This window comes from Microcaecilia unicolor, chromosome 8 (genome assembly GCF_901765095.1).
Source record: "Microcaecilia unicolor chromosome 8, aMicUni1.1, whole genome shotgun sequence".
NCBI classification, from domain to species: Eukaryota; Metazoa; Chordata; class Amphibia; order Gymnophiona; family Siphonopidae; genus Microcaecilia; species Microcaecilia unicolor.
Genome location: NC_044038.1, coordinates 166502311 through 166528634, shown reverse-complemented (window position 1 = coordinate 166528634; position 26324 = coordinate 166502311). Strand labels below are relative to the sequence as shown.

Here is a 26324-nt window from a genome sequence, read left to right as displayed (position 1 = left end):
GAAGTGACCGCAACCAAAAACACAACTTTCCAGGTCAGATACGTCAAATGACAGGAGTCAAGCGGCTGAAAAGGAGCTTTCATTAGCTGGGTGAGAGCAATGTTGAGATCCTATGACAAAGTGGAAGGTTGATTGAGGGGGGGGAGCTTTGTCAACAGTATACCTCTCATGTAACAAATAAACTAGAGGATGTACAGAGATGGGCTTACCTCTTACATGGCGATGGTAGCACTATTACACTGAGATAAACCCTTACAGAGTTGGTTTTCAAACCAGACTCAGACAGCTGCAGGAGGTATTCAAGTAGTTTTTGGGTAGGATAGGACTAGGGGGCAGCGATGAAACTACAGTGTAGTAAATTTAAAACAAACGGAGAAATGTTTCTTCACCCAATGCATAATTAAACTCTGGAATTTCGTTGCCAGAGAACGTGAAGGCGGTTAGCTTAGCAGAGTTTAAAAAGGGGTTAGACGGTTTCCTAAAGGACAAGTCCATAAACCACTACTAAATGGACTTGGGAAAAATCCACAATTCCAAGAATAACATGTATAGAATGTTTGTACGTTTGGGAAGCTTGCCAGGTGCCCTTGGCCTGGATTGGCCGCTGTCGTGGACAGGATGCTGGGCTCAATGGACCCTTGCTCTTTTCCTAGTGTGGCATTACTTATGTACTTATGATAATTAAAGTATCTAAGGCCTTGCCCTCGCACCAGATGGCAAACCACTTCCACTTCAAAGAATAACACTTCTTAGTAGAGCCTTTCCTGGAAGCAAGCAAGATTCTGGAGACACCCTCAGGCAGGTCCAAGGATGCAAACCCTATGCTCTCAACATCCAGACTGAGGGCCAGGGACTAGAAACTGGAATGCAGAAGGGATGCCTCATTCTGTGTGAAAACAATCTCCACAGCTCTATGGGAGGACTACTGGGGAAGAGGAGGGAAAACAGTTCTGCCTCGGCCAATACCAATAAAATATTTATAAACTGCTAATTTCTCTGATAGGTTTCATTGCGATGTACAAAAAAAAAAATCTTCAATACAAATCCATAATAAAACGGTCTAGTAACATCTTAAGATTGCTCAAATAAAAAAAAGTTTTAAATCATTTTTTTTATTCAAAATACTGAAGTATTGCAATTCATTTCCAATATATAGTGGAAGGAGTTTCTCAAGGAAATCTCCGTAACTGAAAAAAAAACGAGTTGGTAATTCTATGAATCATCATATATTGCGGAGAAAAAGGAGGAAGGATGTACCAACCAGTTAATCAAATGATGTGACAGTCTACGGAAAGTAACAGAAACTGTATTTATCAGTATCTCAAACATATTGCCATCATTGTTTGAAAAAAACATGCAGAATGTTTTAAATAAAATATGATTAAATGGGGAGCCAGCAGTAAAGATTAGGCAAATAAGATAATGCACTATTGAATTTACAGAGTCTAAAAATCAACAGCAGAAGTATTCTGTATAAGCTGCAGCTTCTTCAGCAGGATAGACCAAGGTAGAAAAACATTACAGTAATCTAGATGTAGTAAAATTAACATTTTAACTAATATAGCAAATGCATCTCGATAAAATAGGATCTCAATATGCGTAATTGTTTAAGATTAAGAAGAGTTTTGCACCATAAATGAGTTATCTGTAAATTATAATACAAAGATGAATCCAGTATCAAGCCCAAGTCCCTTGATTCCGATTCACTGGAAAAACTTGATCACTCACCAGCATAATCGAGAAGGAACAATAGTAGCTATGTTTCTAAACCACAAGAGTAGGATCATAGTTCCCGACTTTCTTGAGTTTCAGCAACGTATTCTCTATGAGAGGTACTGGATGACAGGTATACAGACCTGCTCCCCAGTGTAGAAGAAAGGCATTTGACGCTAGTCTACCATGTGACCTGAGTCTGGAACAGAACTGGGGAACTTTGTTGAGATGAATGGCAAAAAGATCCACTCTTGTAAGAGCTTGTGGGCTACGACCATATCGAGAGACCGCTTGTGAGGTTGCATTACCTTGTTCAGTCTGTCTGCCAGGCTATTGTCCTTTCCTGCTAGTACATGGCTCACATCACCATCCTGTGGAGGACCCACTACCACATCCCTATCACTTCCTGACACAAACGATAGAACCCCCCCCCCCCCCATTCAAATAGTACACTGCAACCTGATTTTCCATTTGGATGAGAAGAATTTGGTTCTGTAGCAGCCGATCTCTGAAAGCCTTTAGAGCGTTCCAAATGGACCTCAGCTCAAGGAGGTTGATAAGAAGATGTTTCCTGAGCAGACCATGTCCCTGGGGTGCGAAGCCTATCGACACGAGCTCCCCATCCCAGGATGGATGCATCCATTGTCAACACGTTCTCAGGAGGCCTACTTTCAGATCCCAATGTTGAGACCACCTCAATGCCGGTGCACTCCCAGTGGTAGATGAAGTCTTAGCAGTCATCAAGGTCAATGCTTCCGATGCTGTCAGCCTTCAAGGAGCTAAAGTCTCTCCTACTGAACCTGCTGCGCCCTCTGTGTACTCAATTGCATTTGCAAATAGACACCACAAGTAATCTCCTCTATCCCTACCCCTGCCCACGCCTCACAATCACCTTGAACCCTCCCCCCACCACGTGAAAAGATGCGGATGTACTACTGGCAGGAAGGCACTCTGTGCATGTGCGGTGAGGCGCGGCACCCGCCCCTGAAAGCTCCCAAATTTTTCCTTAGCTGGCTAGAGTGTCGACTCCCAAGAGACACTCATCATCTACCCACTTACGAGAATGGTAAGCGTTCTTGTCCTCGGAGAAAGACAGACTCTATAAGCATTGAAAATACTGGTAAAAGTAATATAAATGAATCTTCTTCTGCACTTTGCTAAATACAAAATTAAAAAATATGTACATTTTCAAAAAAGTAAACATCCATGAGCATGTCCCCCTTTCCTTTCTCTCCCATCCAGGAGCATGTCCCCCTCTTCATCCTCTTCTTCCCATATGCTCTATTTCCCCTTCTTCTTCCCCCCATGTACGTCCCCCTTACCAATCTTTTTTCCAGCTTCCCTCCCTCCGTGCACCCACACTCCATCAGCCCCCTCCCACCCACAATTTCATCTACCCACCTCCCCTCCTGCACAAAGTCAGGGTGCTCTCCCAGAAATTACCTCAATGCACCCTGGATGTCTAGTGGCCTCTTTGGGTAAGGAAAGACCCCCAATCTTTCCTGCCCGCTGCCGCTGATCTGCTCGCTGATGCTGCTTCTTTAAATGGCAGAAGTCTCGTGAGGCTGCTACTTGAAGTCTCAGCAGTCATTCTGATGAAGCGGCGGCAGCAAGGAGTTCAGCAGCAGCGGGCAGAAAAGAGTGGGGGTCTTTCATGCCCCGAAGGGGCCACTAGACCACCAGGGTGCATTGAGGTACATTTGGGGAAGGTCCCCTGAGGGTCAGGGGAAGGGAAGGCTTGCCTGCACTTCCGCAGGAATCCAGCAGTACCTAAGTCCATCCCGCAGGATCCCCACAGTAACTGCATGATTCCCGCTAACCCACTTCGTGTGCAGCTCTCTTTGTTGTACTCTCTTCCTCTTGTTCAACCCCATGGATTACCACTTGAGTCCTCTTATTCAGGAAGCTTAATAATCCAGTTTGTAATGTTTCCACCAACTCCCACACTGACTACATTGCTCACTACCCTATAAGAAAAGGTGTTAAAAACTTTACTATTATCTTGATGGGCCAAGTCTACTTAAGTACACTGTCACTTCAAAGAAATTTAACAATATTTTTGGTACAATTTTCCCCTTGTTGCTTTCTTTAGCGCTTTATTGTGTGGAACTATTTGTATGGATTAAAGATTCAATAGACTTCTTATAAATTAAAAAAAAAAATACTGCACTATTCTATTCTTCAGTGGTGCCTAGGTGACCTTGGGGCTCATTTCAAAGCACTTAGACTTACAAAGTTCCACACGTTATTATGCAACTTTGTAAGTCTAAGTACTTTGAAAATACGCCTACTTAACATTAATTTTTGCTTCTTCTTTGCTCCACTATCACTACATCGCTTCTCCAGACTCGAACTTATGGCATGTTCTTTTGCAACATACTCCAAAAGGTATCATAACTACTTACTTTTAATTGTGCCAATACATTGAATGCTACCTTATCAGTAAATGGTAATGTGTTCACTCCATGTCTTTGCCTTTAGTTCTCCATTTATCCTCTCCTCGTTCAAATATTGTGCATACCTGCTTTGATCTTCCTCATCACTAAATCTGTTCTCACTTTTAATTACTTAATGGTCTTCTACAAGCATCTGAAAAAATTCTATCCTCTGCTTCTACTGATGGTACAAATGTACTCTTTACTTTAAGCCTTTGCACCTTCATCTGGGTCTTCTACCTGTTATACATCCCCCTCCCTTTTGCACCTCCATCTGGGTCTTCTAGCTGTTTTACATCCCCCTCCCTTCAGTGTCTATTTCCTGAATGCTATTCTTTTTGCACATACTTTTTCTACTTCTTTGGTGAACCGGTGTTCTCTTCAATCTCTTCTCCTTGCTCCCCCCATCTTTAAAAAAAAACACAAATTTAGTCAGGCTTTCATGCTTCTCTGAGCTTCTGGTGCAATCAAAACTTAATCTAGGAGCTGGAACTTCATTCACAAATACCTGGGAATACTTTTCTCTTATATACCTTTACAACTTAGCCTTATTATTGCATCAGCAGTCCTTGGTCAATGGCCATGCACCAGGGCTCTCTAGAATATCATGAGCCCTAAATCCAACCATTAGTTGTTGCTATTGCTTGACTGATTACTTCTATGTAAGGGTTGTGAACACGGTCAAACCAGAGAGTAGAAAACAAACCTGAAAATTGAAAGCAAGTCTCCTCTATATGGTATGGCAGATGGTCCCTAGGCAACTGGAGTGGCCCTTCTCTTCTTGCTAACATTTCTAGCACAACGATCTGTTGCCATTTCAGTGTTCCCTTCTACTGATATCCAAATTTCCTCTTTGTATCTTAGATCGCTTACCCCAACCAAGGCTTCCTTAACATAATCATTTATTTTCTTAAAGTCTGACTTCCTGAAATCTAGGAATATAGCTCTAGTTTAGAAAGAACAAAAACCTTTTGTACCTTAGTGTTCTTCAATGAGTAGAGACGCTGCTTAAAGCCACGTCCTGACGTGCCGCTTCATTAGGATTGGTGGACAGATGAGCGCGTTTACACGTGTTGCATTGCACACTGCTGGAAGACAAAAGAAATGGCTTTTGAAGTTTACTTAAATCATAAATATTTTACACACACAACAACAGAAGCTACTTTTTGATAAATTCTCCAGCAATCTTGGGACAAGTTCCAAAAAATAAAAAAAGTTTAATACAAGCTAGTCAGCAGAGATACTTTTCCACCTTACTTTAAGAAGTACGAGACATTCAATTGTTTACTTCCACAAACACTATTTTATATTTCTCTAATTTAACACATTTACTTTTAAAATAACATCACATCAGTGATACTCATCTTAAAAGACAGTTCTTCTGTCTGTCAGGGGGTTATCTAAAGAGAAAAGTATAAAGTTTTGATAGTCAAAGCAGTTTTGTAGATCGATTAGCAGGTGGGTGCATAAGGCTTGCTGATTTTAAGACTGAGTAAGGTGCACAGCTGAGGAAAGCATTGAATGGAATGCATTTTTCAATTACTTTTTGAAGTAATTTTTGGAAGATGGAATTTGGCTGACTTGCTGTGGCATGATGACATTTAGTTTTGGGCAGTGCAATTTTTCTAGCAAAAAAGGTGCCGGTACTCAAATGCCAGGCCACCCTTCAGGGGTTGGGTGATCAGTGAGGGACTCACCCCACAATAGCCAGGCCCCCTGCAACCAGTCACAGAATCTATGACAAGGCAGAATTGGTGTGTTGAGCTTGAGCTCTTTCATTAAAACTTGTGGTCCGTGGGTCAATTTTAGCAGACACTGGAAAAGGTGCCGGTATTCAGCACCCCCCAAGTACCCCCTCAAAAACAGCCCTGGTTTTGGGGCAGAGCCATATATCCTTGCAGCTTTTAAATACCAGTCTCTTTTTGAGCCATGACCACTTTTAGCACATTGTTGAAATTTAGAGAGGTTGGATCTTCCCCTGAAACAGTTCACAAGCTAAACAGAGCCTCTGTTATTGCGGATTTTGATACACTATACAGCTGGATGGGGACAATGTATTTTGAACAAGTGTTGGATCAGTACATGAATTGATGCATGTGAAAATATATTTAGCGTATTTATATGACTATGGCTTTGTGAGGGTATTTTCCTCTCAAGAGTATACTGTTCTCAGCCATTTCATTTAAGTATTTATATACCACTTAGACCTAAGCGGTTTTTGCAGTTTCATTTTACAGGTACTGAGACTATCCCTAGTAGGCTCACAATCTAAGTAGTACATTGTAATACTGTTGTACCAGGGGCAACACAGGGTTAAGTGACTTACTCAGGGTCACAATGAGCTGCAGAGGGAATTGAACCTGGTTCCCCAGGCTTTGTTTGATGTGTATATGAGGGGTTTTTAAAGAATAGTTTTGCTAAATATGCAATGATCACTAATATTGAGAAAGACCCTTCCGTTTACTAAGCCGAGAGCTAATGTCGACACAGCCCATTTACTTTGAATGGGCTGTGTCAGCACTACCGCGCAGCTTAGTAAACCAGGGGGGGAAGAGTGAAGTTTTTCTTCTGGCTAGTGATGGATATTGATCTTCTAACCAAAGACAAATTTTGCAGGAGGGCTAATAAGAGCATAATTCCAAGATCTTTTTTTTCTCTACTTCTTTCTTTTTTTTTTGAGCTACTTTGCCACAAGGGACCGAGACAGTCTACTCTTCAAAGTTGTGGTGCATTTGGCCCGAGGATCTCCAGGGACATTAAGTACAGGGATTCTCCTAAGGAAGGGAGGATTACTCTGGGGCAGGAGTTCGACTGGCTACAGGCTGTTACCTGCATGAGGCAGGCTTTGGTAAATCAGCCCCCAAGACAAATGGTGGTTCCAATCACTCCTGCCAGTGGACCCAGGGAGCTGGAGGAGTCCTCTTTGTCCTATACACTTCTATCCTGCCATCAGGATCCAGGCGTTTGGGGGGGGGGGGGGGGGGGGGGAACCATAATTCCCCTGGCCAGACCCCCCAAAGTTCAACAGAACCCAAATCAGAACCAGTTTGAGCACAAACTGCAGAATAGAACACATAAGAACATAAAAGGGTTGCCAAATTCAGACAGACTGAAGGTCCATTAAGCCCGAGTATCCAGTTTCCAACAGTGGCCAATCCAGGTCACAAGTATTTGGCAAGATCCCACAATAGTAAAAAGCGAAAGCTACATACCTGTAGAAGGTATTCTCCGAGGACAGCAGGCTGATTGTTTTCACGAATGGGTGACGTCCACAGCAGCCCCTCTGATCGGAGATCTTCACTAGCAACAGCGTTTGCCAGCCCTCGCGTGCGCATGCACAGTGCGCGACCCTCTTCCCGCCCGAACGCGCGCGTGATCGCCAGTCCAGTAAATAGCAACACAAGGGAAGACACAACTCCAAAGGGGAGGCGGGCGGGCGGGTAGGTGAGAACTATCAGCCTGCTGTCCTCGGAGAATACCTTCTACAGGTATGTAGTTTTCGCTTTCTCAGAGGACAAGCAGGCTGCTTGTTCTCATGAATGGGGTATCCCTAGCCCCCAGGCTCACTCAAAACAACAAACATTGGTCAATTGGGCCTCGCAACAGCGAGGACATAACTGAGATTGACCTAAATAGAACCAACTACTTGAGAATGCAGCCTGGAACAGAATAAAAATGGGCATAGGGGGTGGAGTGGATTCTAAAACCCCGAACAGATTCTGCAGTACCGACTGCCCGAATCAACTGTCACGTCGGGTATCCTGCTGTACGCAGTAATGAGATGTGAATGTATGGACAGATGACCACGTCGCAGCCTTGCAAATCTCTTCAATAGTGGCTGACCTCAACTGGGCCACTGACGCTGCCACGGCTCTAACACTATGAGCAGTGACATGACCCTCAAGAGTCAGCCCAGCCTGGGCGTAAGTGAAGGAAATGCAATCTGCTAACCAATTGGATAAGGTGCGTTTCCCGACAGCCACTCCCCTTCTGTTAGGATCAAAAGAAACAAGCATTTGGGCGGACTGTCTGTGGGGTTGTGTCCGCTCCAGATAGAAGGCCAATGCTCTTTTGCAGTCCAATGTGTGCAGCTGACATTCAGCAGGGGCGGGTATGAGGACAGGGAAGAATGTTGGCAAGACAAGTGACTGGTTCAGATGGAACTCCGACACCACCTTCAGCAAGAACTAGGGTGAGTGCGGAGGACTACTCTGTTATGATGAAATTTAGTATAAGGAGCATGAGCTACCAGGCTTGAAGCTCACTGACTCTGCGAGCTGAAGTGACTGCCACCAAGAAATGACCTTCCAAGGGTGAGTGCGGAGGACTACTCTGTTATGATGAAATTTAGTATAAGGAGCATGAGCTACCAAGGCTTGAAGCTCACTGACTCTGCGAGCTGAAGTGACTGCCACCAAGAAAATGACCTTCCATTCAAGTACTTCAGATGGCAGAATTCAGTGGCTCAAAAGGAGGTTTCATCAGCTGGGTGAGAACGACATTGAGATCCCATGACACTGTAGGAGGTTTGATGGGGGCTTTGACAAAAGCAAACCTCGCATGAAGCAAACTAAAGGCTGTCCCGAGATCGGCTTACCTTCCACACGGCAATGGTATGCACTAATCGCACTAAGATGAACCCTTACAGAGTTGGTTTTAAGACCAGACTCGGACAAGTGCAGAAGGTATTCAAGCAGGGTCTGTGTAGGACAGAAGCGAGGATCTAGGGCCTTGCTGTCACACCAGATGGCAAACCTCCGCCATAGAAAAAAGTAACCTTTTTAGTTGAATCTTTCCTGGAAGCAAGCAAGACACGGAGACCCCCTCGGAGAGACCCAAGGAGGCAAAATCTACGCCCTCAACATCCAGGGCCGTGAGAGCCAGGGACTGGAGGTGGGATGCAGAAGCGCCCCCTCGTTCTGAGTAATGAGGGTAGGAAAACACTCCAATCTCCACGGTTCTTCGGAGGACAATTCCAGAAGAGGAGGGAAGCATATCTGACGCGGCCAAAAGGGAGCGATCAGGATCATGGTGCCTCGATCTTGCTTGAGTTTCAGCAAAGTCTTCCCCACCAAAGGTATGGGAGGATAAGCATACAGGAGGCCTTGCTGGTGAGAGGGAGGATTGTACCTACGCTTATTAAAAGAATAGGGAACAGTCCTCCTTCCCCCATAAAAACGTCTACCAGTTGAGGTAGATGCTGAAGGCGCCCGGTGGGAGAATTTGTCGAAGGCAGTGTCCTGCTGGTGGAGTTGTTCTACCACCGACTAAATGATAGCGGGGATGGGACGACTTCCCTATGAAGAAAGATTAAGGAGGCTAGGGCTATTCAGCTTGGAGAAGAGACGGCTGAGGGGAGACATGATAGAGGTATATAAAATAATGAGTGGAGTGGAACAGGTGGATGTGAAGCGTCTGTTCATGCTTTCCAAAAATACTAGGACTAGGGGGCATGCGATGAAACTACAGTGTAGTAAATTTAAAACAAATCGGAGAAAACTTTTTCTTCACCCCAACGTATAATTAAACTCTGGAATTCGTTGCCGGAGAAGTGGTGAAGGCGGTTAGCTTACCAGAGTTTAAAAAGGGTTGGACGGTTTCCTAAAGGACAAGTCCATAAACCGCTACTAAATGGACTTGGGGAAAAATCCACAATTCCAGGAATAACACGTATAGAATGTTTGTACGTTTGGAAGCTTGCCAGGTGCCCTGGCCTGGATTGGCCGCTGTTGTGGACAGGATGCTGGGCTCGATGGACCCTTGGTCTTTTCCCAGTATGGCAATACTTATGTACCTGTTCGACCTTTTCTCCAAAAATGTTATCCTCCCGGCAAGGAGCATCCGCAATCCGCTGCTGGAGCCTATTCTCCAGGTCGGAGGCACGCAGCCATGAGAGTACCGGCGACGAGCTCAGAATCTGTCCGGGACGCGGAGGCAGTACCAGGCTGTCCAGAGTGGAGCATATCGACACCTCCTGTATGGAGGGTGAGCGGTCCTCCTGGCGTCGACGCTTAGTGGGTGCCGGTGCCACCAGCGACCCAGAGCTCTCGGTACCACGTCTGGAAGGCGACCGATGACGATGCTTCTTTGCCTTCACACGAAGCACGTCACCGGTACCTCCCGGTACCGAAGAGGAGGACGTCGAATCCAAACGTCTCCTCTGGGCCGGGTCCGAAAGAGGTCAATCCCAGGGGGCCTGTACTGCAGGAACCCTCGAGGCAGGCGGAGACCTACTCAAGGGCTCACCGCTACCAGCAGGGGAATGGACAGCCCTCACCTGCACTCCGGAAGATGATGCACCCTCCGACGACATCAATACCACCGATGACCTCGGTATCGCAGACGTTGGAGCACTGGCTGATGACCTGGGTACCGTAGACGTCGACGCACCAGACGATGACCTCGGTACCGAAGACGTCGAAGCACTGGATGAGGCCCCGAACAAAAGGTTCCACTGGGCCAATCTCGCCACCTGAGTTCTCTTCTTCAACAGAAGACAGAGTACAGGCCTGGGGACGATGCTCGGCCCCCAGACACTGAAGGCACAAAACGTGCCTATCAGTAAGCGAGATAGTCCGGCTGCACTGGGTGCACTTTTTGAAGCCGCTGGCAGGCTTCAAGGACATGGGTGGAAAAATCACGCCAGCGAAGTCAAAATTCGTGATGATGGCAATAGCACCAAAACAAGTTAGAAAAAACCCGTACGGGCGGCCAAAAAGGCCGCGCCCGACAACGAAAGAAAACTTAACGGGAAAAACACTCGAAATAAAGGAATTTAAAAAAAAAAAAAAAAAAAAATGAAGAACACGACGGAAAGAAGATTCCATACACTTCCGAACGGAAGAACGCGGCGAAAAGATGTGAGGGGTCTCCTTGGGGTGCAGACCGACCGAAAAACCATCCTGAGCCGCGGAAAAAAGAAGACTGGCGATCACGCTCGCGTTTGGGCAGGAAAAGGGTCGCGCATGCACACGCGAGGGCTGGCAAACTCTATTGCTAGTGAAGATCTCCGATCGGAGGGACTGCCGTGGACGTCACCCATTCGTGAGAACAAGCAGCCTGCTTGTCCTCGGAGAATAGATTTTATGCTGCTTAGCCTAGGAATAAGCAGTGTTTTTTTTTCCCCAAGTCCATCCTAACAATGGCTTATGGACTTTTCTTTTAGGAAATTCCTTTCCTTTCTGAGCACACTACGAGAACCCTCATCCGCGCTCCTATCACCTCTCGCTTAGACTATTGCAACTTGCTTCTGACAGGTCTCCCACTTAGCCATCTCTCTCCTCTTCAATCTGTTCAAAATTCTGCTGCACGACTAATATTCTGCCAGGGTCGTTATGCTCATATGAGCCCTCTCCTCAAGTCACTTCACTGGCTTCCTATCCGTTTCCGCATACAGTTCAAACTCCTCTTATTGACCTATAAGTGCATTCACTCTGCAGCTCCTCAGTACCTTTCCACTCATCTCTCCCTACATTCCTCCCCGGGAACTCCGTTCACTGGGTAAATCTCTCTTATCTGCACCCTTCTCCTCCACTGCTAACTCCAGACTCCGTTCCTTTTATCTTGCTGCACCATATGCCTGGAATAGACTTCCTGAGCCGGTACGTCAAGCTCCATCTCTGGCCGTCTTCAAATCTAAGCTAAAAGCCCACCTTTTTGATTATGCTTTTAACTCCTAAACCCTTATTCACTTGTTCAGAACCCTTATTTTATCATCCTCACCTTAATATTCCCTTATCTCTTGTTTGTCCTGTTTGTCTGTCCTAATTAGATTGTAAGCTCTGTGAGCAGGGACTGTCTCTTCTAGTAGCACTATAGAAATGATAAGTAGTTGTAGTAAATTAACCAAACCTTTTATAAACCCCGCTACGCTAACTGCTTTTACCACATTCTCTGGCAACAAATTCCAGAGTTTAATTACTTGCTGAGTGAAGTATTTTCTCAGATTTGTTTTAAATTTACTACTTAGGAGCCCCATTGCATGCCCCCTAGTCCTATTTCTGGAAAGAGTAAAATAGTGATTCACATCTACCCATTCCACTCCACTCATTTTATAGACCTCTATTATATCTCCCCTCAGCCATCTCTTCTCCAAACTGAAGAGCCCTAGCCGCTTTAGTCTTTCTTGCATAGGGAAGTCGTCCCATCCCTTTTATCATTTTTGTCACCCTTCTCTGTACCTTTTCTAATTTCATTATATCTTTTTTGAGATGCGGTGACTAGAACTGCATACAGTATTCAAGGTGCAGTCGAACCAGACAGTGATACAAAGCATTATAATATTCTCATTTTTGTTTTCCATTCCTTCCCTAATAATTCCTAACATTCTCTTTGCTTTCTTAGCCACCACTACACACTGAGCAGAGGGTTTCAATTTATTTCTTTTAATTTTTTTTTTGTTTTATCATTTTACTTAATTACATTCACATTTATCACATAAATGTAAGGAAATACAGAAATTAATATAAAAAGGAAAACATTTTCTCTCAACAATATATATTTACATAATTGTCCACAATTGGAAGATCCAAGATCAGGAAAACAATCTTAAAGAAAATAAGAAAAATCAAAATGGTTAATCTTACACTTCACATTTTCTGAGGGAGGAAGGTTAAAGCGAATGCTACATACCTGTAGAAGGTATTCTCCGAGGACAGCAGGCTGATTGTTCTCACTGATGGGTGACGTCCACGGCAGCCCCTCCAATCGGAATCTTCACTAGCAAAATCCTTTGCTAGCCCTCGCGCGTCGATGCGCATGCGCGGCCGTCTTCCCGCCCGAAACCAGCTCGTGCCGGCCAGTCTCATATGTAGCAAGACAAAGAGAAGGGAAGACACAACTCCAAAGGGGAGGCGGGCGGGTTTGTGAGAACAATTAGCCTGCTGTCCTCGGAGAATACCTTCTACAGGTATGTAGCATTCGCTTTCTCCGAGGACAAGCAGGCTGCTTGTTCTCACTGATGGGGTAACCCTAGCCCCCAGGCTCACTCAAAACAACAACCATGGTCAATTGGGCCTCGTAACGGCGAGGACATAACTGAGATTGACCTAACAATTTATCCAACTAATTGAGAGTGCAGCCTGGAACAGAATAAACATGGACCTAGGGGGGTGGAGTTGGATTCTAAACCCCAAACAGATTCTGAAGCACTGACTGCCCGAACCGACTGTCGCGTCGGGTATCCTGCTGCAGGCAGTAATGAGATGTGAATGTGTGGACAGATGACCACGTCGCAGCTTTGCAAATCTCTTCAATAGTGGCTGACTTCAAGTGGGCTACCGACGCTGCCATGGCTCTAACATCATGAGCCGTGACATGACCCTCAAGAGCCAGCCCAGCCTGGGCGTAAGTGAAGGAAATGCAATCTGCTAGCCAATTGGATATGGTGTGTTTCCCCACAGCCACTCCCCTCCTGTTGGGATCAACAGAAACAAACAATTGGGCGGACTGCCTGTTGGGCTGTGTCCGCTCCAGATAGAAGGCCAATGCTCTCTTGCAGTCCAATGTGTGCAGCTGACGTTCAGCAGGGCAGGAATGAGGACGGGGAAAGAATGTTGGCAAGACAATTGACTGGTTCAGATGGAACTCCGACACAACCTTTGGCAAGAACTTAGGGTGAGTGCGGAGGACTACTCTGTTATGATGAAATTTGGTGTAAGGGGCCTGGGCTACCAGGGCCTGAAGCTCACTGACTCTACGAGCTGAAGTAACTGCCACCAAGAAAATGACCTTCCAGGTCAAGTACTTCAGATGGCAGGAATTCAGTGGCTCAAAAGGAGGTTTCATCAGCTGGGTGAGAACGACATTGAGATCCCATGACACTGTAGGAGGCTTGACAGGGGGCTTTGACAAAAGCAAACCTCTCATGAAGCGAACAACTAAAGGCTGTCCTGAGATCGGCTTACCTTCCACACGGTAATGGTATGCACTGATCGCACTAAGGTGAACCCTTACAGAGTTGGTCTTGAGACCAGACTCAGACAAGTGCAGAACGTATTCAAGCAGGGTCTGTGTAGGACAAGAGCGAGGATCTAGGGCCTTGCTGTCACACCAGACGGCAAACCTCCTCCACAGAAAGAAGTAACTCCTCTTAGTGGAATCTTTCCTGGAAGCAAGCAAGATGCGGGAGACACCCTCTGACAGACCCAAAGAGGCAAAGTCTACGCTCTCAACATCCAGGCCGTGAGAGCCAGGGACCGGAGGCTGGGATGCAGAAGCGCCCCTTCGTCCTGTGTGATGAGGGTCGGAAAACACTCCAATCTCCACGGTTCTTCGGAGGACAACTCCAGAAGTAGAGGGAACCAGATCTGACGCGGCCAAAAAGGAGCAATCAGAATCATGGTGCCTCGGTCTTGCTTGAGTTTCAACAAAGTCTTCCCCACCAGAGGTATGGGAGGATAAGCATACAGCAGACCCTCCCCCCAGTCCAGGAGGAAGGCATCCGATGCCAGTCTGCCGTGGGCCTGAAGCCTGGAACAGAACTGAGGGACTTTGTGGTTGGCTCGAGATGCGAAGAGATCCACCAAGGGGGAGCCCCACACCTGGAAGATCTGTCGCACTACACGGGAATTGAGCGACCACTCGTGAGGTTGCATAATCCTGCTCAACCTGTCGGCCAGACTGTTGTTTACGCCTGCCAGATATGTGGCTTGGAGCACCATGCCCTGACGGCGAGCCCAGAGCCACATGCTGACGGCTTCCTGACACAGGGGGCGAGATCCGGTGCCCCCCCTGCTTGTTGATGTAATACATGGCAACCTGGTTGTCTGTCTGAATTTGGATAATTTGGTGGGACAGCCGATCTCTGAAAGCCTTCAGAGCGTTCCAGACCGCTCGTAACTCCAGAAGATTGATCTGCAGATCGCGTTCCTGAAGGGACCAGCTTCCTTGGGTGTGAAGCCCATCGACATGAGCTCCCCACCCCAGGAGAGACGCATCCGTGGTCAGCACTTTTTGTGGCTGAGGAATTTGGAAAGGACGTCCCAGAGTCAAATTGGACCAAATCGTCCACCAATACAGGGATTTGAGAAAACTCGTGGACAGGTGGATCACGTCTTCTAGATCCCCAGCAGCCTGAAACCACTGGGAAGCTAGGGTCCATTGGGCAGATCTCATGTGAAGACGGGCCATGGGAGTCACATGAACTGTGGAGGCCATGTGGCCCAGCAATCTCAACATCTGCCGAGCTGTGATCTGCTGGGACGCTCGCACCCGCGAGACGAGGGACAACAAGTTGTTGGCTCTCGTCTCTGGGAGATAGGCGCGAGCCGTCCGAGAATCCAGCAGAGCTCCTATGAATTCGAGTTTCTGCACTGGGAGAAGGTGGGACTTTGGATAATTTATCACAAACCCCAGTAGCTCCAGGAGGCGAATAGTCATCTGCATGGACTGTAGAGCTCCTGCCTCGGATGTGTTCTTCACCAGCCAATCGTCGAGATATGGGAACACGTGCACCCCCAGTCTGCGAAGTGCCGCTGCTACTACAGCCAAGCACTTCGTGAACACTCTGGGCGCAGAGGCGAGCCCAAAGGGTAGCACACAGTACTGGAAGTGACGTGTGCCCAGCTGAAATCGCAGATACTGTCTGTGAGCTGGCAGTATCGGGATGTGTGTGTAGGCGTCCTTCAATTCCAGAGAGCATAGCCAATCGTCTTCCTGAATCATGGGGAGAAGGGTGCCCAGGGAAAGCATCCTGAACTTTTCTTTGACCAGATATTTGTTCAGGGCTCTTAGGTCTAGGATGGGACGCATCCCCCCTGTTTTCTTTTCCACAAGGAAGTACCTGGAATAGAATCCCAGCCCTTCTTGCCCGGATGGCACGGGCTCGACCGCATTGGCGCTGAGAAGGGCGGAGAGTTCCTCTGCAAGTACCTGCTTGTGCTGGAAGCTGTAAGACTGAGCTCTCGGTGGACAATTTGGAGGTTTTGAGGCCAAATTGAGGGTGTATCCTTGCCAGACTATTTGGAGAACCCACTGATCGAAGGTTATGAGAGGCCACCTTTGGTGAAAAGCTTTCAACCTCCCTCCGACTGGCAGGTCGCCCGGCACTGACACTTGGATGTCGGCTATGCTCTGCTGGAGCCAGTCAAAAGCTCGTCCCTTGCTTTTGCTGGGGAGCCGAGGGGCCTTGCTGAGGCGCACGCTGCTGACGACAGCGAGCGCGCTGGGGCTTAGCCTGGGCCGCAGGCTGTCGAGAAGGAGGATTGTACCTACGCTTACCAGAAGAGTAGGGAACAGTCCTCCTTCCCCCAAAAAATCGTCTACCTGTAGAGGTAGAAGCTGAAGGCTGCCGGCGGGAGAACTTGTCGAAAGCGGTATCCCGCTGGTGGAGCTGCTCTACCACCTGCTTGACTTTTTCTCCAAAAATATTATCCGCACGGCAAGGCGAGTCCGCAATCCGCTGCTGGAGTCTATTCTCTAGGTCGGAGGCACGCAGCCATGAGAGTCTGCGCATCACCACACCTTGAGCAGCGGCCCTGGACGCAACATCAAAGGTGTCATACATCCCTCTGGCCAGGAATTTTCTGCACGCCTTCAGCTGCCTGACCACTTCCTGAAAAGGCTTGGCTTGCTCAGGGGGAAGCTTATCCACCAAGCCTGCCAACTGCCGCACATTATTCCGCATGTGTATGCTCGTGTAGAGCTGGTAAGACTGAATTTTGGCCACGAGCATAGAGGAATGGTAGGCCTTCCTCCCAAAGGAGTCTAAGGTTCTAGAGTCCTTGCCCGGGGGCGCCGAAGCATGCTCCCTAGAACTCTTAGCCTTCTTTAGGGCCAAATCCACAACTCCAGAATCGTGAGGCAACTGAGTGCGCATCAGCTCTGGGTCCCCATGGATCCGGTACTGGGACTCTATCTTCTTGGGAATGTGGGGATTACTTAATGGCTTGGTCCAGTTCACCAGCAATGTCTTTTTGAGGACATGATGCATGGGTACTGTGGACGCTTCCTTAGGTGGAGAAGGATAGTCCAGGAGCTCAAACATTTCAGCCCTGGGCTCGTCCTCCACAACCACCGGGAAGGGGATGGCCGTAGACATCTCCCGGACAAAGGAAGCGAAAGACAGACTCTCGGGAGGAGAAAGCTGCCTTTCAGGAGAGGGAGTGGGATCAGAAGGAAGACCATCAGACTCCTCGTCAGAGAAATATCTGATGTCCTCCTCCTCCTCTCACGAGGCCTCACCATCGGTATCAGACACAAGTTCACGAACCTGTGTCTGAAGCCGTGCCCGGCTCGACTCCGTGGAACCACGGCCACGGTGGGAGCGTCGAGAGGTAGACTCCCTCGCCCGCACCGGCGAAGCTCCCTCCGCCGACGTCGTCGGGGAGCCTTCCTGGGAGGCTACCGCAGTCGGTACCGCAAACAGTACCGATGTCGGAGACCTCACCCCGGGCAAGGGGCCAGCCGGCGCCTCACTCGACAGTACCGGTGGCACAAGCACCCCCGGTACCGGAGGGGAAGGGCGCAACAGCTCTCCCAGGATCTCTGGGAGAATGGCCCGGAGACTCTCGTGCAAAGCGGCTGTGGAGAAAGACATGGAAGCCGATGCAGGTGTCGATGTCAGAGTCTGTTCCGGGCGTGGAGGCTGTTCCGGGCTGTCCATAGTGGAGCGCATCGACACCTCTTGAAAGAGGGTGAGCGGTCCTCTCGGTGTCGATGCCTGCTGGGTGCCGACTCCCTCGGCGACCCAGAGCTCTCGGTGCCGACGCGGGAAGGGGACCGGTGTCGATGCTTCTTCGACTTCTTGGGACGAAGCGATGTAGAATCCAGCCGTCGCTTCCTCGGGGCCGAGGCCGAAGAAGGTCGGTCTCGGGGGGGCTGTACCGCAGGAGCCCTCAGGGTAGGGGGAGACCCACCCGAAGGCTCACCGCCACCAGCAGGGGAATGGACAGCCCTCACCTGCACTCCAGACGAAGCACCACCTTCCAACGACATCAGCAGACGAGGAGGTCCCGGTACCACCGACGCCAACGCAGCCTTCCAATGTCTCAGCCCCGATGCCTCGATACACTCGATGTAATCGCGGCCGAGGATGAAGGTCTGGACGCTGGCGACGTCGATGCACTCGATACTCCCGGTGCCGATGAAGAGCCCGAGAACAAAACGTTCCACTGGGCCAATCTCGCTACCTGAGTCCGCTTTTGTAAAAGAGAGCACAGACTACAGGCCTGCGGGCGGTGCCCAGCCCCCAGACACTGAAGACACGACGCGTGTCTATCAGTGAGCGAGATTACCCGGGCGCACTGGGTGCACTTCTTGAAGCCGCTGGGAGACTTCGATGTCATGGGCGGAAAAATCGCGCCGGCAAGATCAAAACTTGTAATGGCGAAGATGGCACCACAAAAAGGGGAAGAAAAACTTCTAACCGAGGCCTCAAAGGGGCCTACCCCGACGACGAAAGAAAACTTCACGGGGCAAAAACTAGAAATATAGGAAGGGGAACAGACCGTAAAGGTCTCCTTCCGAAAGGATTTTTTTTTTTTATTAGCGAAGTCCAAAAAAGACGCGCGAGGTCGACTTTCGGGGCGCGAACGGCGTAACACGACCGTACCGAGCGCGGATAAAAGAAGACTGGCCGGCACGAGCCGGTTTCGGGCGGGAAGACGGCCGCGCATGCGCGGTGCGCATCGGCGCGCGAGGGCTAGCAAAGGATTTTGCTAGTGAAGATTCCGATTGGAGGGGCTGCCGTGGACGTCACCCATCAGTGAGAACAAGCAGCCTGCTTGTCCTCGGAGAATTGGTTATTGCAGCCGGTACAGTGGTAACTGAAGGAAGTTGCTGCAAAGGCTTCTTCATCTGCTTCCACAAACTCTTATAATTTCTTAGGTTCAAACAAATAAGTAATAAGGAAATAAAACACAAGGGAATTGCGCTAGGAAGGTCCCACCTAGGGCAATGATTCCTGGCTTAAAAGCCAAGACGTCACACCTCCCAGTCTGCGATTCCCTTGATGTGTCAGGAAATATATGCATCTTTGAACCCAAAAAACTATCAACCATGTATCAGAAATACAATTTCAAAACATTGTTCCTATCTAAATCAAAGACGAAAGTCACTAATAATATAAATCTATAACTTCTGAATTTCCCAAAATGTCAGTTAAACTTACATAGGTTTCAATTTATCATCAATGATGACACCTAGATCCTTTTCCTGGGCTGCGACTTCTAATGTGGAAACCTTGCATCACTAGCTATGGTTTGGGTTCCTCTTTCCTACGTGCATCACTTTGCACTTGCGCACATTAAAAGTAATCTGCCATTGGGATGCCCAGTCTTGTAGGATCTCTTGCAATTTTTCACAATCCTCTTGCAATTTAACTTTGAATAACTTTGTGTCATCACCAAATTTAATTACCTCACTAGTTATTCCCATCTCTAGATCATTTGTAAATATGTTAAAAAGCAACAGTCCCATCAGCATTGCAGAGCCACTGGCTCCCCTGGCCACCAGGCATAGAGTTCTCCCACCCCCCTGCTGGGACTCCATCTCACCAGAATCCTCTAGGCTTGTCCTGCTGCCTCTAACAGCCACAACAATCTCTTTGGCTGGTTCTTTCCTTTTATTATTATTCCCCTTACAAAAGCAAGGAGAAGGAGGCACCAGTCAAATAGAGGGAACATTTTTATTTTTAAAAATTTTGATGCACGAGACTGCGATTCAGGGCCACGTGGACCACTGCCAGCAGCCACAAAAAGCTAAAGCATGCAGGCCAGAGCTTGGAGCTTAGGAAGGAGAAACACCTCCTTGCTCCACTAGGGTAAGTACTGTGGTCTGAATCCCAGGAGTGTCTACAGCCCAAGGACTTGACCATTTGGACTGCAGACCATGGACTGTATGCTAGAAGGCAGACCTAAACCTGCTGCTCCAGACCAGATCTACCATCTGCTGGAGGTAGAGAAATACTGGAGATTTCCAGACTGCACCAACCCTTGTATCGGTGTCACTGGAATAATGTGCTATTTTTATCTCCATCTGTCGGTAGGCTGGCTCAACCCATCGGTCTGGTCTAGTAAAATAAGGAAACATGATTTTTTAATTTATAATAAAATGTTTAGAAGACACACAACTGTAATAATGACCTTAACACCAGAACAGTCAGATAACTGCTTAAGTATACAGCTAAGCAAAGCAAATATACAGTAACACTATCTCAAGCATATTTTACAAGTAACTGTTAAAATGTGATTTCATACCAGTAAAACCTACCTCAGTTTACTGGAAAACCTACGTTTAAAAGAGTTTTCTGCGCCAGTTACCATCAATGAGCAAGTATTCTTTTCTCATTTATGGTTGTTTGAGATTGTGGCAAAAGATCAGCCTATAGTTCCTCATTGAAGAAATACACAACTCGATCAGTAGTTCAGCAGTTAATCTAAAAAAAAAAAAAAAAAGATATTAAGCAACAGAAAGATCAGTAGTTCAGCAGTTAATCTAAAAAAAAAAAAAAAAAAAAAAAAGATATTAAGCAACAGATTCAGAGTGAAATCAAAGAAATGTATACAACAAAAAATGGAAAATGAATGCTCATTATTCTTATTTTAAGCACCATAAGCATCCTACCTAATATTAGCTATCATGCTGATGTACTCTGGGTAATAATCAAAAAGCAATCACATTTAAACATATACATAAAAAATATTATAGCTAAAATCCCTTTACATACCAATGCATGACCATCACAAAAGCATATATAGGCACGTTCTCTGAAAGTATTTTGTTTGTATCTGCTCTTTAGGTGAGGGTTTCCGCTTATTGTGGGGGGGGGGGGGGTTCCCTTAAATTGTTTGATCTTCTTATCCTCTTAATACTGGGGACTAGAGTAATGAGTAGCATGTAATGATTTTCTTTATTATATATGCTTTTGTTGTTATGTTTTCAGTGTGACCACTTATTTTTCTTATTTCAAGATTTTCTTGAATAGTTTGAAATAAAGTTTAAAAAAAAAAAAAAAAAGCATATATAGGCAATGTCCCATACGCTTAACTGCTTGTTGAAGAAGGAAGGCCTTTGGCATTACTAAGCGAACTGGGATCATCTGCCATTGCGTGTAGAAACTGGTCCTCAAAGATCTTCAATATCTTATTAACTTGGGAAACTCATGGTCCCAGATTGTCTTTTCTGAAGTATGTAATAGCTGAAGACTTCTCTTTTATTGTGCTTCCCCAAAATGTCTCTTCTATATCATTGACCACTTGGCATGGCAAGTCCTCCTCTAGCCAGGGTTTGTGCTAAGGGCTATTTCTTTGAAGAAGTATCTACAAGACCCTACCAGCTCCTTGAGTCTGCCTAGGATTCTGGTCTCTCAGCCCCTCCTCCCAGAAATGGATCTGTTCTGTTCCCAAAGCATCAGGCTTTCCACTGGTCAAAGTCTCTGTCCCTTGCAGTATGTAACATGCTTTATACACAAGTATAATAAATTTCAATGAAAAACCTCTTAAGGATTCACTAAACTCCTCCAAAGTCACCTCCCCCCCCCCCCCCCCCAAACTGTCTGCCTTTGTCAGAGAGAAATTCCTGCTTACCCTCAAGAGCAGGTTTAGAAAGGGAGTTGCCTCCCACTGTGGCAGTGCCCAACCCTCTCTCTGGGTTTACATTTAACAGAACCACTACTTGTTCTGTTTCAGGCGGTCTCTCCAGAGCTGGGTTAATAGTCCTGCTCAAGTCAGGCAACTGGCTACAGTGGCTGCAAAAGGAGACAACAGAATTTTGCCACTGGCTTCCACAAAACATATCACGAACCGGTTTCTCTGGTCCTTGACATAACTTTTGTGGAACAGAAGAAAAAAAAAAAGCAGAACTTATGAAGAAAAACAGTTCATGTATTGGTTGTTCAAAGCTCCCAGTGCTTCCTGGGTCTGTTTGAAACCAGAGACACATTTATAACAGCACTGGTGACATTTGTTTCACACCAGCTGGTTTTCATTGCCCCTGATGCAGCCTGTACTTCTGGCGAAACATGGCCGTGTCAGGCATTGGTTTGTGAATCCTGGGAGCTTTGAAGAACCGATGAATGAACTTTTTCTTCATACAGTCTTGCTTCTTTCTTCTGTTCATGATGGATCTAGTAAACCAGTTGCCTTCTTGTTTTCTTACATCATAATTGTTTTGTGCCATCTTTTAGGGTTGCGCTCTAGAGCCAAGCTTACTGATCTTAGGTGTTCATGCTCTGCCATGTGACTTTACTCCCCCTTTTTTCCCCCCAACCTCCTAAACTTACCCTGAGTCTGAATTCCTCCTTGCTACACCAGATCACATCTGTCTTTTTAATGACAGAGGAAGGACACCCCCCCCCCCCTCAAACAGGCCAGCATCTATCCCTCTCTCCCCCCACCTGCAAGCCAGCCATCTCCCCCTTTCTCTCAACCCCCCCTCCAAATGTAATCTTAAAACACAGTCTTCACTACTAAAGGTTGCCAGTAGCAATTCACATACACTCCTGCAGCTACTCCCAAAGCCTTCCCTCCGTCATGTCCTGCCCCCTTCTGATGTAACTTCCTGTTTCCACATGGGAGGGACACGGCAGAGGAAAGGCTTTGGGGCAAGCCACAGGCAGCGAGTGTAAATCAATTTGGTGACCTCTAGAAGTAAAGAGTTATGGTGGGAAGACGGGGATGCTGGACTGTTGTCCAGCATCCCCAGCAGGAGGAAGGGAAGAGACATATCTTGTTTGGGTTTCAATTTCATTTTACTTTTTGTTACATAATCATGGTTCTTTTATTACATTTTTGAGCAATCAGATTAGCAATATTTTTCAGTGTTCAGAACTACAACAGCAAAAGAGAGCTTGGTATAACAGGTAAGGACGTATTTAGAGCTAGGGACATTCAGAACATTGTTAGTACAAAAGGGGGAGTGTGCGAGGCAGTGGTAGATGAGAGCAGCTTATAATGAAGCTGGCACTTCCCTTCTTTTGCAGTTGCTTGCTTTTTTCTGCTTCTCCCCATATGTACTCCTACTGGTGGTCATTAAATGTATTTAACATGAAAACTGTTCTTTTAATTGGCCAGGGGACAGCCAATTTTATTCACACCCAAGACTCAAAGGTTCTCCACACACTCTCACATACAAAACAAAAGCTGACCTCTTCCTGGCTCAAAGCAGTGTAGCAGTCACATCCTCCGGATAACCTTTTTCTTTAATTCTCGCCCTCTCAAGAGCCGGGCCATAAGACTAAAGTGGGAGGAATCTCTATGAGTACTGGCCCTTGAGACAGAAGACCCCTGTGAGACGGCAAGTGAATGAAGTCATCAATGAGCATCCTAAGTCCGCATATCACGGTCTCCTGGGCCTATTACAGGGCCCTGATGTTGCAAGATTCACCTGAGCACTCTGCCTACCATAGGCCACAGAGAGAAGACATACAGGAGTGCACTGAACAACCAAGGCATCTACAGCCTCCGAGCTGAACTCCTTCCTTTTGCTGAAGAACCTGGGAGCCTTGGCATTGATCTCCGTGTCCATCAAATCCAGCATGGGAATCCCGCACTGGGACAAGATCATCAGAAAAGTCTTCATGAATAGCTCCCAGTACCTGGGGTCCAGCAGGTTCCGGCTCAGGAAATCCACTTGAACATTCAGCACACCTGCTATGTGTGCCACCGAGAATAAGGTGAGGTGGATCTCGGCCCACTGACAGAGAGGTTCACTTCCCACACTAAGACGGCACTCTTCGTGCCCCCCATCTACACATTGTTGGACAAGACACAAACCACTTTTCCCTGCACAAGATACAAAAATGCCTGCAAGGCATTCTGCACATCTCAACTCCTAATGGTTGATTGGTCCCTGGGGGGGGGGGGGAGCTTTATGGTCTAAGACCCTGGGCCATCTGACCCAGATAGTGGGCTACCCAAACAAAGAGACTGGTGCTAGTAATCACCACAACCCAGTTTGGGGTCAACAGGGAGGCCCCTTTCCCCAGGTTGAATAGGTTCAGCCACCAGCAAATGCGGAATTTAGCTTTGGCGGTCCACAGTAGTCTGACCTGATAGTTGGCAGAAACTGAGGACCAAGAAGCGACAACTAGAGCAGAATCATGTAAAATCAAGGCCATAGTATCACATTCAGAGCAGAAGCCATGGTGGCCAGAACCTGCATGTAATCCCAAGCATGAGGAGCCAGAAACTGGTGAAAACTGGACACCTGCACCCAAAGCTTCTGCTGACGTGATTCCAGGAGGAAGATTCTCCCCGCCCAGGTATCAACCCCCCCCCCAAACTAGATATTACTATTAGGGGGGTCAGATGGCTTTTAGCGAAGTTGACCACACAAACCGAGCAACTGCAGGAGCATGGCCCACTCTGCCCGCGGCCCGCACACTCTCCTGCTGTGAAGACACCTTGATAAGCCAATCATCCAGATAAAGATGGACCCAGATGCCCTTGACTACAACCATCACCTTGGAGAAGGTTCTGGGGCTGTCGAGAGCCCAAACTAAAAGTACTGAGAAGTTAAAGAAACACTGAAGAGGAGGCCAGATTGGAATGTGGAAATATGCCTCCTTGAGAACCAGAGAGGTAAAATAAAAACAAAACTCCGGACCAAACGGTTATGATGATAGAGCACAAGGTTTCCATTCTGTAAGTGTCAGACCTTGAGAGCCCTGTTGACATGCAAGGCAATGGTTTTGGTCTAAGACAGGGAGGAAGGAGCTACCCTTCTTCAGAACCACAAAACAGAAGGAATAATGCCCCTGCCCTTCCTCTGAGGCCGGCACCGCTTGCACAGTGCCCAACCACAGCAGGTTGCTCAGCATGATCTTACCACCATCATTTTGCTGAGCATTTTGCACAGGAACTCCATGTACAAATCTGTGAGGGTTCGAGCAAATTCCAATTTTTAACCTTCTCTTAACACTTCCAAGACCAATTGGTCTGAAATAATTTTGGTCCATTCCCTGAGAGAGAGACAGCTGTCCTCCCATGGACCTGCCATCCATCACTGTGATGCATAGGCAGCTGGCGCAGTCCACAGGAGGAGGCTGGGGACAACTGTCACCCCAAAAGGACTGCTACCTTTGCTGAAAGCGGGATCTTTGAAAGGAACCCGATTTTCTTAGCCTATACCTCCTAGTCTCCTTAAGCCTGGTCCAAGTCGGAGAGTCCTGGAGTGGTGCCTTAGACTTGTCCTCTGGCAAATGCTGGCCTTTGGCATCCCACACATTTTTAACCATATTCTCTAAACCCTCCCCAAAAAGGAATTTTTCATGCAAAGGAAGGCATGCAAGCCTGGATTTAGAGGCTGCATCTGCAGCCCAATGTCTGAACCAAAACCATCGTCTGCTGTCACTGCTAAAGACATTTCCTTAGCTGAGGCTCTCAGGAGATCATACAACAGAGCCACTAAATAGACTACACCTGTTTCTAAGGAAGGCAGGTACCAGATCAGGTCCCCAGCAGTAGCCACTTTCTGGACACAGCTCTAGCACACTCAGACTGCATAGGAACTGCACACCGTGACCTGCAAACATAAGGCAGCTATTTCAAAAGAGAGGACTGAACATCCTTGAGAGCTGTTCTGCCCTCCATAGGTAGCATAGCTTTCTTGGTCACTGCAATAACAAGAGAGTCCACCTTAGGTAGCCATAAGGACTCCAGTTCCCCAGAAGGAAAAGGGTACAGTTGGGCCATGGCCCTGGCCACCCTCAAGCCAACATCAGAGGTGTCCCTCTGCATAAAAATAAGTACCTGCATAGCTGCATGTATGTGAAAAGTTTTATGTGGTCTCTTGGTGCCCCATCATGGGGTGCGAGGTAGCCTCTGAAATGAGGGGCTCAAGGGAAGAAATAATTAACATCTTCAAGGCCTTGGTGATCAAAGCTGGTAGCTCTTCCTTGTGGAAAAGCCGAGCCACCTTAGGATCATCCTCCTCCTCAAGAGAAAGCTTAAATGGCTGTTTTTCTCAATGGAGGAGGGTGAATAGTGGAGAGCCCCAGGGATCTGTACTGGGACCGATGCTATTTAACATATTTATAAATGATCTGGAAATCGGAACAACGAACAAGGTGATTACATTTGCAGATGACAAAAACTAGTCACAGTTGTCAAAACACATGCAGATTGTGAAAAATTGCAGGAAGACCTTAGGAAATGGCAGATGAAATTTAATGTGGATAAATGCACAGTGAACCACTTTGGGAAGAATAATCCGAATCATAGTTACCAGATGCTAGGG

At 47.2% G+C, this 26324-nt stretch overlaps 1 protein-coding gene across 4 annotated transcripts in view; it reads right to left on the bottom strand.

The window, feature by feature from the left end:
* The window catches only part of FAM13B (family with sequence similarity 13 member B), a 242356-nt gene that overhangs the window by 205677 nt on the left and 10355 nt on the right, over positions 1–26324 (bottom strand). The window contains exons 2-4 of one of the 4 annotated variants that reach the window (XM_030211346.1): positions 20358–20523; positions 5126–5236; positions 4497–4556 (exon numbers count right to left, since the gene is read on the bottom strand). The gene's annotated coding sequence lies outside the window, so the exon portion shown is untranslated. The remainder of the gene's footprint in view (positions 1–4496; positions 4557–5125; positions 5237–20357; positions 20524–26324) is intronic. The other 3 variants (XM_030211348.1, XM_030211349.1, XM_030211347.1) reach the window with 3 other exon arrangements.